We start from the raw sequence: 13,000 nt of genomic DNA, 5'->3' as shown, positions 1-13,000 counted from the left end.
AGTATGAAATTCTTGGTATCGTTGCCAAATGACAATACATTTTGGCTTCTATCACAAGGAGAACTACGATTTTGGGTTTCTTTTTATTGAACATTTTAGCAGAAAACATAATCCCATATTATAACAATCCTGTTTGTTTCAAAATTTATAGTTCCCATAAATACAAAAGCAAACGATTAAACTGTGTAGAAAAAAGTAACACATTCAATGTAATCTTCAATTTAAGCAATATCCCTTTGTAGGAATAAAACTGGTAAAATATGTAATAAAAATTGTAAATGTTTCATTAACAAAAACACTTTTCTTCAGCAATAAAAAGGCCCCATCAGTTACAATTCTGCTCTGCTTGCCAATACACAGTAACTTTCCAGAAGGTTTCATAGTGTAGTAGTCATCACGTCTGCTTAACACTGGTTCAATCCCCAGTAAAAGCAATCTGTTCTTGGTGTTGAAATAATACCCTATCAAACTACAATATATGAAGTTCTTGGCTTTGTTGCCGAATGATGGGATGTTTTGGCTTCCATCACCAACAGAACTAATAATTTTTTTCCCCTGGCTGGCAAAACTCGTTTTCAATTGCCATTGCTTTGCAGGATTTCACAGGTTTCATAGTGTAGTGGTCATCATGTCTGCTTCATACGCAGAAGGTCCTGGGTTCAATCCCCAGTGAAACCAATCTGTTTTCGCTGTTGAAGTAATTTACTATCAACCTGTAATATATAAAATTCTTGGTTTCGTTGCCAAATGACAATACATTTTGGCTTCCATCACAAAGAGAACTATTATTTTGGGTTTCTTTTTCATTGTCCATTTTAGCAGAAAACATAATCCCTTATTATAAAAATCCTGTTTGTTTAAAAATATATAGTTCCCATAAATACAAAAGCAAACGACTAAACTGTGTAGAAAAAAGTAACACATTCAATGTAAACTTCAATTTAAGCAATATCCCTTTGTAGGAATAAAACTGGTAAAATATGTAATAAAAATTGTAAATGTTTCATTACCAAAAATACTTTCCTTCAGCAATAAAAAGGCCCCGTCAGTCACAATTCTGCTCTGCTAGCCAATACACAGTAACTTTTCATCAGGTTTCATAGTGTAGTGGTCATCACGTCTGCTTAACACCCAGAAGGTCCTGGGTTCAATCCCCAGTGAAACCAATTTTTTCTTGGTGTTGAAATAATACCCTATCCAACTACAATATATGAATTTCTTGGCTTTGTTGCCGAATGACGGGATGTTTTAGCTTCCATAACCAACAGAACTACGAATTTTTTTTTTTTCCGGGCGGTCAAAACTCGTCTCCAATTGCCATTGCTTTGCAGGATTTCACAGGTTTCATAGTGTAGTGGTCATCACGTCTGCTTAACACGCAGAAGGTCCTGGGTTCAATCCCCAGTGAAACCAGTCTCTTCTTGATGTTGAAATAATACCCTATACAACTGCCATACATGAAGTTCTTGGCTTTGTTGCCGAATGACGGGATGTTTTAGCTTCCATAACCAACAGAACTACGAATTTTTTTTTTTCCTGGCAGTCAAATTTCGTCTCTAATTGCCATTACTTTGCAGGAATCACAGGTTTTAAAGTGTGGTGGTCATCAAGTCTGCTTCATATGCAGAACGTTCTGGGTTCAATACCCAGTGAAACCAATCTGTTTTCGGTGTTGAAGTAATTTCCTATCAACCTGTAAAGTATGAAATTCTTGGTTTCGTTGCCAATTGACAATACATTTTGGCTTCTATCACAAGGAGAACTACGATTTTGGGTTTCTTTTTTATTGAACATTTTAGCAGAAACATAATCCCATATTATAACAATCCTGTTTGTTTCAAAATTTATAGTTCCCATAAATACAAAAGCAAACGATTAAACTGTGTAGAAAAAAGTAACACATTCAATGTAAACTTCAATTTAAGCAATATCCCTTTGTAGGAATAAAACTGGTAAAATATGTAATAAAAATTGTAAATGTTTCATTACCAAAAACACTTTTCTTCAGCAATAAAAAGGCCCCATCAGTTACAATTCTGCTCTGCTTGCCAATACACAGTAACTTTCCAGAAGGTTTCATAGTGTAGTAGTCATCACATCTGCTTAACACTGGTTCAATCCCCAGTAAAAGCAATCTGTTCTTGGTGTTGAAATAATACCCTATCAAACTACAATATATGAAGTTCTGGGCTTTGTTGCCGAATGATGGGATGTTTTGGCTTCCATCACCAACAGAACTAATAATTTTTTTCCCCTGGCGGTCACAACTCGTTTTCAATTGCCAATGCTTTGCAGGATTTCACAGGTTTCATAGTGTAGTGGTCATCACGTCTGCTTCACACGCAGATGGTCCAAGGTTCAATCCCCAGTGAAACCAATCTGTTTTCGCTGTTGAAGTAATTTGCTACCAACAGGATTTCACAGGTTTCATAGTGTAGTGGTCATCACATCTGCTTAACACGTAGAAGGTCCCGGGTTTAATCCCCAGTAAAACCAGTCTGTTCTTGGTGTTGAAATAATACCTTATCCAACTGCAATATATGAAGTTCTTGGCTTTGTTGCAGAATGATGGGACGTTTTGGCTTCCATCACCAACAGAACTAAGAATTTATTTTTTTTTCCCTGGCGGTCAAAACTCGTCTCCAATTGCCATTGCTTTGCAGGATTTCACAGGTTTCATAGTGTAGTAGTTATCACGTCTGCTTAACACTGGTTCAATTCCCAGTAAAACCAGTCTGTTCTTGGTGTTGAAATTATACCTTATCCAACTACAACACATGAAGTTCTTGGCTTTGTTGCCGAATGACGGGATGTTTTAGCTTCCATAACCAACAGAACTACGAATTTTTTTTTTTCCTGACAGTCAAATTTCGTCTCTAATTGCCATTACTTTGCAGGAATCACAGGTTTTAAAGTGTGGTGGTCATCAAGTCTGCTTTATATGCAGAACGTTCTGGGTTCAATACCCAGTGAAACCAATCTGTTTTCGGTGTTGAAGTAATTTCCTATTAACCTGTAAAGTATAAAATTCTTGGTTTCGTTGCCAAATGACAATACATTTTGGCTTCTATCACAAGGAGAACTACGATTTTGGGTTTCTTTTTTATTGAACATTTTAGCAGAAAAGATAATCCCATATTATAACAATCCTGTTTGTTTCAAAATTTATAGTTCCCATAAATACAAAAGCAAACGATTAAACTGTGTAGAAAAAAGTAACACATTCAATGTAATCTTCAATTTATGCAATATCCCTTTGTAGGAATAAAACTGGTAAAATATGTAATAAAAATTGGAAATGTTTCATTACCAAAAACACTTTTCTTCAGCAATAAAAAGGCCCCATCAGTTACAATTCTGCTCTGCTTGCCAATACACAGTAACTTTCCAGAAGGTTTCATAATGTAGTAGTCATCACGTCTGCTTAACACTGGTTCAATCCCCAGTAAAAGCAATCTGTTCTTGGTGTTGAAATAATACCCTATCAAACTACAATATATGAAGTTCTGGGCTTTGTTGCCGAATGATGGGATGTTTTGGCTTCCATCACCAACAGAACTAATAATTTTTTTCCCCTGGCGGTCAAAACTCGTTTTCAATTGCCATTGCTTTGCAGGATGTCACAGGTTTCATAGTGTAGTGGTCATCACGTCTGCTTTACACGCAGAAGGTCCTGGGTTCAATCCCCAGTGAAACCAATCCGTTTTCGCTGTTGAAGTAATTTGCTATCAACAGGATTTCACAGGTTTCATAGTGTAGTGGTCATCACGTCTGCTTAACACGCAGAAGGTCCTGGGTTTAATCCTCAGTAAAAACCAGTCTGTTCTTGGTGTTGAAATAATACCCTATCCAACTGCAATATATGAAGTTCTTGGCTTTGTTGCCAAATGATGGGATGTTTTAGCTTCCATAACCAACAGAACTACGAAACTTTTTTTTCCTGGCAGTCAAATTTCGTCTCTAATTGCCATTACTTTGCAGGAATCACAGGTTTTAAAGTGTGGTGGTCATCAAGTTTGCTTCATATGCAGAACGTTCTGGGTTCAATACCCAGTGAAACCAATCTGTTTTCGGTGTTATAGTAATTTCCTATTAACCTGTAAAGTATGAAATTCTTGGTTTCGTTGCCAAATGACAATACATTTTGGCTTCTATCACAAGGAGAACTACGATTTTGGGTTTCTTTTTTATTGAACATTTTAGCAGAAAACATAATCCCATATTATAACAATCCTGTTTGTTTCAAAATTTATAGTTCCCATAAATACAAAAGCAAACGATTAAACTGTGTAGAAAAAAGTAACACATTCAATGTAATCTTCAATTTAAGCAATATCCCTTTGTAGGAATAAAACTGGTAAAATATGTAATAAAAATTGTAAATGTTTCATTACCAAAAACACTTTTCTTCAGCAATAAAAAGGCCCCATCAGTTACAATTCTGCTCTGCTTGCCAATACACAGTAACTTTCCAGAAGGTTTCATAGTGTAGTAGTCATCACGTCTGCTTAACACTGGTTCAATCCCCAGTAAAAGCAATCTGTTCTTGGTGTTGAAATAATACCCTATCAAACTACAATATATGAAGTTCTTGGCTTTGTTGCCGAATGATGGGATGTTTTGGCTTCCATCACCAACAGAACTAATAATTTTTTTCCCCTGGCTGTCAAAACTCGTTTTCAATTGCCATTGCTTTGCAGAATTTCACAGGTTTCATAGTGTAGTGGTCATCACGTCTGCTTCACACGCATAAGGTCCTGCGTTCAATCTTTTTTATTTAACATTTTAGCAGAAAACATAATCCCATATTATAACAATCCTGTTTGTTTCAAAATTTATAGTTCCCATAAATACAAAAGCAAACGATTAAACTGTGTAGAAAAAAGTAACACATTCAATGTAATCTTCAATTTAAGCAATATACCTTTGTAGGAATAAAACTGGTAAAATATGTAATAAAAATTGTAAATGTTTCATTACCAAAAACACTTTTCTTCAGCAATAAAAAGGCCCCATCAGTTACAATTCTGCTCTGCTTGCCAATACACAGTAACTTTCCAGAAGGTTTCATAGTGTAGTAGTCATCACGTCTGCTTAACACTGGTTCAATCCCCAGTAAAAGCAATCTGTTCTTGGTGTTGAAATAATACCCTATCAAACTACAATATATGAAGTTCTTGGCTTTGTTGCCGAATGATGGGATGTTTTGGCTTCCATCACCAACAGAACTAATAATTTTTTTCCCCTGGCTGTCAAAACTCGTTTTCAATTGCCATTGCTTTGCAGGATTTCACAGGTTTCATAGTGTAGTGGTCATCACGTCTGCTTAACACGCAGAAGGTCCTGGGTTCAATCCCCAGTGAAACCAATCTGTTTTCGCTGTTGAAGTAATTTGCTATCAACCTGTAATGTATAAAATTCTTGGTTTCGTTGCCAAATGACAATACATTTTGGCTTCCATCACAAAGAGAACTACGAATTTGGGTTTCTTTTTTATTGTCCATTTTAGCAGAAAACATAATCCCATATTATAAAAATCCTGTTTGTTTAAAAATATATAGTTCCCATAAATACAAAAGCAAACGACTAAACTGTGTAGAAAAAAGTAACACATTCAATGTAAACTTCAATTTAAGCAATATCCCTTTGTAGGAATAAAACTGGTAAAATATGTAATAAAAATTGTAAATGTTTCATTACCAAAAATACTTTCCTTCAGCAATAAAAAGGCCCTGTCAGTCACAATTCTGCTCTGCTAGCCAATACACAGTAACTTTTCATCAGGATTCATACTGTAGTGGTCATCATGTCTGCTTAACACGTAGAAGGTCATCACATCTACTTAACACGCAGAAGGTCCTGGGTTCAATCCCCAGTGAAACCAGTCTCTTCTTGGTGTTGAAATAATACCCTATCCAACTGCAATACATGAAGTTCTTCGCTTTGTTGCCGAATGACGGGATGTTTTAGCTTCCATAACCAACAGAACTACGAATTTTTTTTTTTTCCTGGCAGTCAACATTCGTCTCTAATTGCCATTACTTTGCAGGAATCACAGGTTTTAAAGTGTGGTGGTCATCAAGTCTGCTTCACATGCAGAACGTTCTGGGTTCAATACCCAGTGAAACCAATCTGTTTTCGGTGTTGAAGTAATTTCCTATTAACCTGTAAAGTATGAAATTCTTGGTTTCGTTGCCAAATGACAATACATTTTGGCTTCTATCACAAGGAGAACTACGATTTTGCGTTTCTTTTTTATTGAACATTTTAGCAGAAAACATAATCTCATATTATAACAATCCTGTTTGTTTCAAAATTTATAGTTCCCATAAATACAAAAGCAAACGATTAAACTGTGTAGAAAAAAGTAACACATTCAATGTAAGCTTCAATTTAAGCAATATCCCTTTGTAGGAATAAAACTGGTAAAATATGTAATAAAAATTGTAAATGTTTCATTACCAAAAACACTTTTCTTCAGCAATAAAAAGGCCCCATCAGTTACAATTCTGCTCTGCTTGCCAATACACAGTAACTTTCCAGAAGGTTTCATAGTGTAGTAGTCATCACGTCTGCTTAACACTGGTTCAATCCCCAGTAAAAGCAATCTGTTCTTGGTGTTGAAATAATACCCTATCAAACTACAATATATGAAGTTCTTGGCTTTGTTGCCGAATGATGGGATGTTTTGGCTTCCATCACCAACAGGACTAATAATTTTTTTCCCCTGGCGGTCAAAATTCGTTTTCAATTGCCATTGCTTTGCAGGATTTCACATGTTTCATAGTGTAGTGGTCATCACGTCTGCGTCACACGCAAAAGGTCCTGGGTTCAATCCCCAGTGAAACCAATCTGTTTTCGCTGTTGAAGTAATATGCTATCAACCTGTAATATATAAAATTCTTGGTTTCGTTGCCAAATGACAATACATTTTGGCTTCCATCACAAAGAGAACTACTATTTGGGTTTCTTTTTTATTGTCCATTTTAGCAGAAAACGTAATCCCATATTATAACAATCCTGTTTGTTTCAAAATTTATAGTTCCCATAAATACAAAAGCAAACGATTAAACTGTGTAGAAAAAAGTAACACATTCAATGTAAACTTCAATTTAAGCAATATCCCTTTGTAGGAATAAAACTGGTAAAATATGTAATAAAAATTGTAAATGTTTCATTACCAAAAATACTTTCCTTCAGCAATAAAAAGGCCCCGTCAGTCACAATTCTGCTCTGCTAGCCAGTACACAGTAACTTTTCATTAAGATTCATAGTGTAGTGGTCATCACGTCTGCTTAACACACAGAAAGTCCTGGGTTTAATCCCCAGTAAAACCAGTCTGTTCTTGGTGTTGAAATAATACCCTATGAAACTACAATATATGAAGTTCTTGGCTTTGTTGCAGAATGATGGGATGTTTTGGCTTCCATCACCAACAGACCTAAGATTTTTTTTTTTTTTTCCCTGGCGGTCAAAACTCGTCTCCAATTGCCATTGCTTTGCAGGATTTCACAGGTTTCATAGTGTAGTGGTCATCACGTCTGCTTAACACGCAGAAGGTCCTGGGTTCAATCCCCAGTGAAACCAGTCTCTTCTTGGTGTTGAAATAATACCCTATCCAACTGCAATACATGAAGTTCTTGGCTTTGTTACCGAATGACGGGATGTTTTAGCTTCCATAACCAACAGAACTACGAATTTTTTTTTTTTCCTGGCAGTCAACTTTCGTCTCTAATTGCCATTACTTTGCAGGAATCACAGGTTTTAAATTGTGGTGGTCATCAAGTCTGCTTCATATGCAGAACGTTCTGGGTTCAATACACAGTGAAACCAATCTGTTTTCGGTGTTGGAGTAATTTCCTATCAACCTGTAAAGTATGACATTCTTGGTTTCGTTGCCAAATGACAATACATTTTGGCTTCTATCACAAGGAGAACTACGATTTTGCGTTTCTTTTTTATTGAACATTTTAGCAGAAAACATAATCCCATATTATAACAATCCTGTTTGTTTCAAAATTTATAGTTCCCATAAATACAAAACCAAACGATTAAACTGTGTAGAAAAAAGTAACACATTCAATGTAAACTTCAATTTAAGCAATATCCCTTTGTAGGAATAAAACTGGTAAAATATGTAATAAAAATTGTAAATGTTTTATTGCCAAAAACACTTTTCTTCAGCAATAAAAAGGCCCCATCAGTTACAGTTCTGCTCTGCTTGCCAATACACAGTAACTTTCCAGAAGGTTTCATAGTGTAGTAGTCATCACATCTGCTTAACACTGGTTCAATCCCCAGTAAAAGCAATCTGTTCTTGGTGTTGAAATAATACCCTATCAAACTACAATATATGAAGTTCTTGGCTTTGTTGCCGAATGATGGGTTGTTTTGTCTTCCATCACCAACAGAACTAATAATTTTTTTCCCCTGGCGGTCAAAACTCGTTTTCAATTGCCATTGCTTTGCAGGATTTCACAGGTTTCATAGTGTAGTGGTCATCACGTCTGCTTCACACGCAGAAGGTCCTGGGTTCAATCCCCAGTGAAACCAATCCGTTTTCGCTGTTGAAGTAATTTGCTATCAACAGGATTTCACAGGTTTCATAGTATAGTGGTCATCACGTCTGCTTAACACGCAGAAGGTCCTGTGTTTAATCCCCAGTAAAACCAGTCTGTTCTTGGTGTTGAAATAATACCCTATCCAACTGCAATACATGAAGTTCTTGGCTTTGTTGCCTAATGACGGGATGTTTTAGCTTCCATAACCAACAGAACTACGAATTTTTGTTTTTTTTCCTGGCAGTCAAATTTCGTCTCTAATTGCCATTACTTTGCAGGAATCACAGGTTTTAAAGTGTGGTGGTCATCAAGTCTGCTTCATATGCAGAACGTTCTGGGTTCAATACCCAGTGAAACCAATCTGTTTTCGGTGTTGAAGTAATTTCCTATCAACCTGTAAAGTATGAAATTCTTGGTATCGTTGCCAAATGACAATACATTTTGGCTTCTATCACAAGGAGAACTACGATTTTGGGTTTCTTTTTATTGAACATTTTAGCAGAAAACATAATCCCATATTATAACAATCCTGTTTGTTTCAAAATTTATAGTTCCCATAAATACAAAAGCAAACGATTAAACTGTGTAGAAAAAAGTAACACATTCAATGTAATCTTCAATTTAAGCAATATCCCTTTGTAGGAATAAAACTGGTAAAATATGTAATAAAAATTGTAAATGTTTCATTACCAAAAACACTTTTCTTCAGCAATAAAAAGGCCCCATCAGTTACAATTCTGCTCTGCTAGCCAATACACAGTAACTTTCCAGAAGGTTTCATAGTGTAGTAGTCATCACGTCTGCTTAACACTGGTTCAATCCCCAGTAAAAGCAATCTGTTCTTGGTGTTGAAATAATACCCTATCAAACTACAATATATGAAGTTCTTGGCTTTGTTGCCGAATGATGGGATGTTTTGGCTTCCATCACCAACAGAACTAATAATTTTTTTCCCCTGGCTGGCAAAACTCGTTTTCAATTGCCATTGCTTTCCAGGATTTCACAGGTTTCATAGTGTAGTGGTCATCATATCTGCTTCACACGCAGAAGGTCCTGGGTTCAATCCCCAGTGAAACCAATCTGTTTTCGCTGTTGAAGTAATTTGCTATCAACCTGTAATATATAAAATTCTTGATTTCGTTGCCAAATGACAATACATTTTGGCTTCCATCACAAAGAGAACTATTATTTTGGGTTTCTTTTTCATTGTCCATTTTAGCAGAAAACATAATCCCTTATTATAAAAATCCTGTTTGTTTAAAAATATATAGTTCCCATAAATACAAAAGCAAACGACTAAACTGTGTAGAAAAAAGTAACACATTCAATGTAAACTTCAATTTAAGCAATATCCCTTTGTAGGAATAAAACTGGTAAAATATGTAATAAAAATTGTAAATGTTTCATTACCAAAAATACTTTCCTTCAGCAATAAAAAGGCCCCGTCAGTCACAATTCTGCTCTGCTAGCCAATACACAGTAACTTTTCATCAGGTTTCATAGTGTAGTGGTCATCACGTCTGCTTAACACGCAGAAGGTCCTGGGTTCAATCCCCAGTGAAACCAATTTTTTCTTGGTGTTGAAATAATACCCTATCCAACTACAATATATGAATTTCTTGGCTTTGTTGCCGAATGACGGGATGTTTTAGCTTCCATAACCAACAGAACTACGAATTTTTTTTTTTTCCTGGCGGTCAAAACTCGTCTCCAATTGCCATTGCTTTGCAGGATTTCACAGGTTTCATAGTGTAGTGGTCATCACGTCTGCTTAACACGCAGAAGGTCCTGGGTTCAATCCCCAGTGAAACCAGTCTCTTCTTGGTGTTGAAATAATACCCTATTCAACTGCAATACATGAAGTTCTTGGCTTTGTTGCCGAATGACGGGATGTTTTAGCTTCCATAACCAACAGAACTACGAATTTTTTTTTTTCCTGGCAGTCAAATTTCGTCTCTAATTGCCATTACTTTGCAGGAATCACAGGTTTTAAATTGTGGTGGTCATCAAGTCTGCTTCATATGCAGAACGTTCTGGGTTCAATACACAGTGAAACCAATCTGTTTTCGGTGTTGAAGTAATTTCCTATCAACCTGTAAAGTATGAAATTCTTGGTTTCGTTGCCAAATGACAATACATTTTGGCTTCTATCACAAGGAGAACTACGATTTTGCGTTTCTTTTTTATTGAACATTTTAGCAGAAAACATAATCCCATATTATAACAATCCTGTTTGTTTCAAAATTTATAGTTCCCATAAATACAAAACCAAACGATTAAACTGTGTAGAAAAAAGTAACACATTCAATGTAAACTTCAATTTAAGCAATATCCCTTTGTAGGAATAAAACTGGTAAAATATGTAATAAAAATTGTAAATGTTTCATTACCAAAAATACTTTCCTTCAGCAATAAAAAGGCCCCGTCAGTCACAATTCTGCTCTGCTAGCCAATACACAGTAACTTTACATCAGGTTTCATAGTGTAGCGGTCATCACGTCTGCTTAACACGCAGAAGGTCCTGGGTTCGATCCCTAGTGAAACCAATCTCTTCTTGGTGTTGAAATAATACCCTATCCAACTACAATATATGAATTTCTTGGCTTTGTTGCCGAATAACAGGATGTTTTGTCTTCCATCACCAACAGAACTTTGAATTTTTTTTTTTTCCTGGCGGTCAAAACTCGTCTCCAATTGCCATTGCTTTGCAGGATTTCACAGGTTTCACAGTGTAGTGGTTATCACGTCTGCTTAACACGCAGAAGGTCCTGGGTTCAATCCCCAGTGAAACCAGTCTCTTCTTGGTGTTGAAATAATACCCTATCCAACTGCAATACATGAAGTTCTTGGCTTTGTTGCCGAATGACGGGATGTTTTAGCTTCCATAACCAACGGAACTACGAATTTTTTTTTTTTCCTGGCAGTCAAATTTCGTCTCTAATTGCCATTACTTTGCAGGAATCACAGGTTTTAAAGTGTGGTGGTCATCAAGTCTGCTTCATATGCAGAACGTTCTGGGTTCAATACCCAGTGAAAGCAATCTGTTTTCGGTGTTGAAGTAATTTCCTATCAACCTGTAAAGTATGAAATTCTTGGTTTCGTTGCCAAATGACAATACATTTTGGCTTCTATCACAAGGAGAACTACGATTTTGGGTTTCTTTTTTATTGAACATTTTAGCAGAAAACATAATCCCATATTATAACAATCCTGTTTGTTTCAAAATTTATAGTTCCCATAAATTCAAAAGCAAACGATTAAACTGTGTAGAAAAAAGTAACACATTCAATGTAAACTTCAATTTAAGCAATATCCCTTTGTAGGAATAAAACTGGTAAAATATGTAATAAAAATTGTAAATGTTTCATTACCAAAAATACTTTCCATCAGCAATAAAAAGGCCCCGTCAGTCACAATTCTGCTCTGCTAGCCAATACACAGTAACTTTTCATTAAGATTTATAGTGTAGTGGTCATCACGTCTGCTTGACACGCAGAAAGTCCTGGGTTTAATCCCCAGTAAAACCAGTCTGTTCTTGGTGTTGAAATAATACCTTATCCAACTACAATACATGAAGTTCTTGGCTTTGTTGCCGAATGACGGGATGTTTTCGCTTCCATAACCAACAGAACTACGAATTATTTTTTTTTCCTGGCAGTCAAAACTCGTCTCTAATTGCCATTACTTTGCAGGATTTCACAGGTTTTAAAGTGGGGTGGTCATCAAGTCTGCTTCATATGCAGAACGTTCTGGATTCAATACCCAGTTAAACCAATCTGTTTTCGGTGTTGAAGTAATTTCCTATCAACCTGTAAAGTATGAAATTCTTGGTTTCGTTGCCAAATGACAATACATTTTGGCTTCTATCACAAGGAGAACTACGATTTTGGGTTTCTTTTTTTCTTTTTTTTGCCGGATTTCACAGGTTTCATAGTGGAGTCATCATCACGTCTACTTCACACGCAGAAGGTCCTGGGTTCAATCCCCAGTAAAAACAAGCCGTTTTCGCTGTTGAAGTAATTTGCTATCAACCTGTAACATATGAAATTCTTTGTTTTGTTGCCAACTGATAATATATTTTGGCTTCCATCACCAAGAGAACTACGATTTTGGGTTTCTTTTTTATTGACCATTTTAGCAGAAAACATAATCCCATATTATAAAAATCCTATTTGTTTCAAAATATATAGTTCCTTTAAATACAAACGCAAACAACTAAACTATGTGGAAAAAAGTAACACATTCAATGTAAACTTCCTTTTAAGCAAAATCCCTTTGTAGGAATAAAACTGGTAAAATATGTAATAAAAATTGTAAATGTTTCATTAACCAAAAATACTTTCCTTCAGCAATAAAAAGGCCCCGTCAGTCACAATTCTGCTCTGCTAGCCAATACACAGTAACTTTCCATCAGGTTTTATTGAGTAGTGGTCATCACG

At 35.9% G+C, this 13,000-nt stretch overlaps 8 non-coding genes across 8 annotated transcripts; all 8 read left to right on the top strand.

The window, feature by feature from the left end:
- The first annotated feature begins 1,340 nt into the window (after positions 1 to 1,340).
- TRNAV-AAC (transfer RNA valine (anticodon AAC)) lies at positions 1,341 to 1,413 on the top strand. The gene has a single exon. It is a non-coding gene; the product is annotated as a tRNA-Val (tRNA).
- A 2,212-nt stretch (positions 1,414 to 3,625) lies between these two features.
- Positions 3,626 to 3,698, top strand: TRNAV-UAC (transfer RNA valine (anticodon UAC)). Its single transcript has one exon. It is a non-coding gene; the product is annotated as a tRNA-Val (tRNA).
- Positions 3,699 to 5,295: 1,597 nt separating this feature from the next.
- Positions 5,296 to 5,368, top strand: TRNAV-AAC (transfer RNA valine (anticodon AAC)). The gene has a single exon. It is a non-coding gene; the product is annotated as a tRNA-Val (tRNA).
- A 2,146-nt stretch (positions 5,369 to 7,514) lies between these two features.
- On the top strand, positions 7,515 to 7,587 carry TRNAV-AAC (transfer RNA valine (anticodon AAC)). The gene has a single exon. It is a non-coding gene; the product is annotated as a tRNA-Val (tRNA).
- An 893-nt stretch (positions 7,588 to 8,480) lies between these two features.
- On the top strand, positions 8,481 to 8,553 carry TRNAV-CAC (transfer RNA valine (anticodon CAC)). Its single transcript has one exon. It is a non-coding gene; the product is annotated as a tRNA-Val (tRNA).
- A 1,501-nt stretch (positions 8,554 to 10,054) lies between these two features.
- TRNAV-AAC (transfer RNA valine (anticodon AAC)) lies at positions 10,055 to 10,127 on the top strand. Its single transcript has one exon. It is a non-coding gene; the product is annotated as a tRNA-Val (tRNA).
- Positions 10,128 to 10,301: 174 nt separating this feature from the next.
- On the top strand, positions 10,302 to 10,374 carry TRNAV-AAC (transfer RNA valine (anticodon AAC)). The gene has a single exon. It is a non-coding gene; the product is annotated as a tRNA-Val (tRNA).
- A 1,642-nt stretch (positions 10,375 to 12,016) lies between these two features.
- TRNAV-GAC (transfer RNA valine (anticodon GAC)) lies at positions 12,017 to 12,088 on the top strand. Its single transcript has one exon. It is a non-coding gene; the product is annotated as a tRNA-Val (tRNA).
- Positions 12,089 to 13,000: the final 912 nt, after the last annotated feature.

This window comes from Anomaloglossus baeobatrachus, unplaced genomic scaffold, assembly GCF_048569485.1.
Source record: "Anomaloglossus baeobatrachus isolate aAnoBae1 unplaced genomic scaffold, aAnoBae1.hap1 Scaffold_2558, whole genome shotgun sequence".
Taxonomy (NCBI): Eukaryota; Metazoa; Chordata; class Amphibia; order Anura; family Aromobatidae; genus Anomaloglossus; species Anomaloglossus baeobatrachus.
Note: the sequence above shows the minus strand (reverse complement) of the source record. Positions and strands in the feature narration are given on the sequence as shown.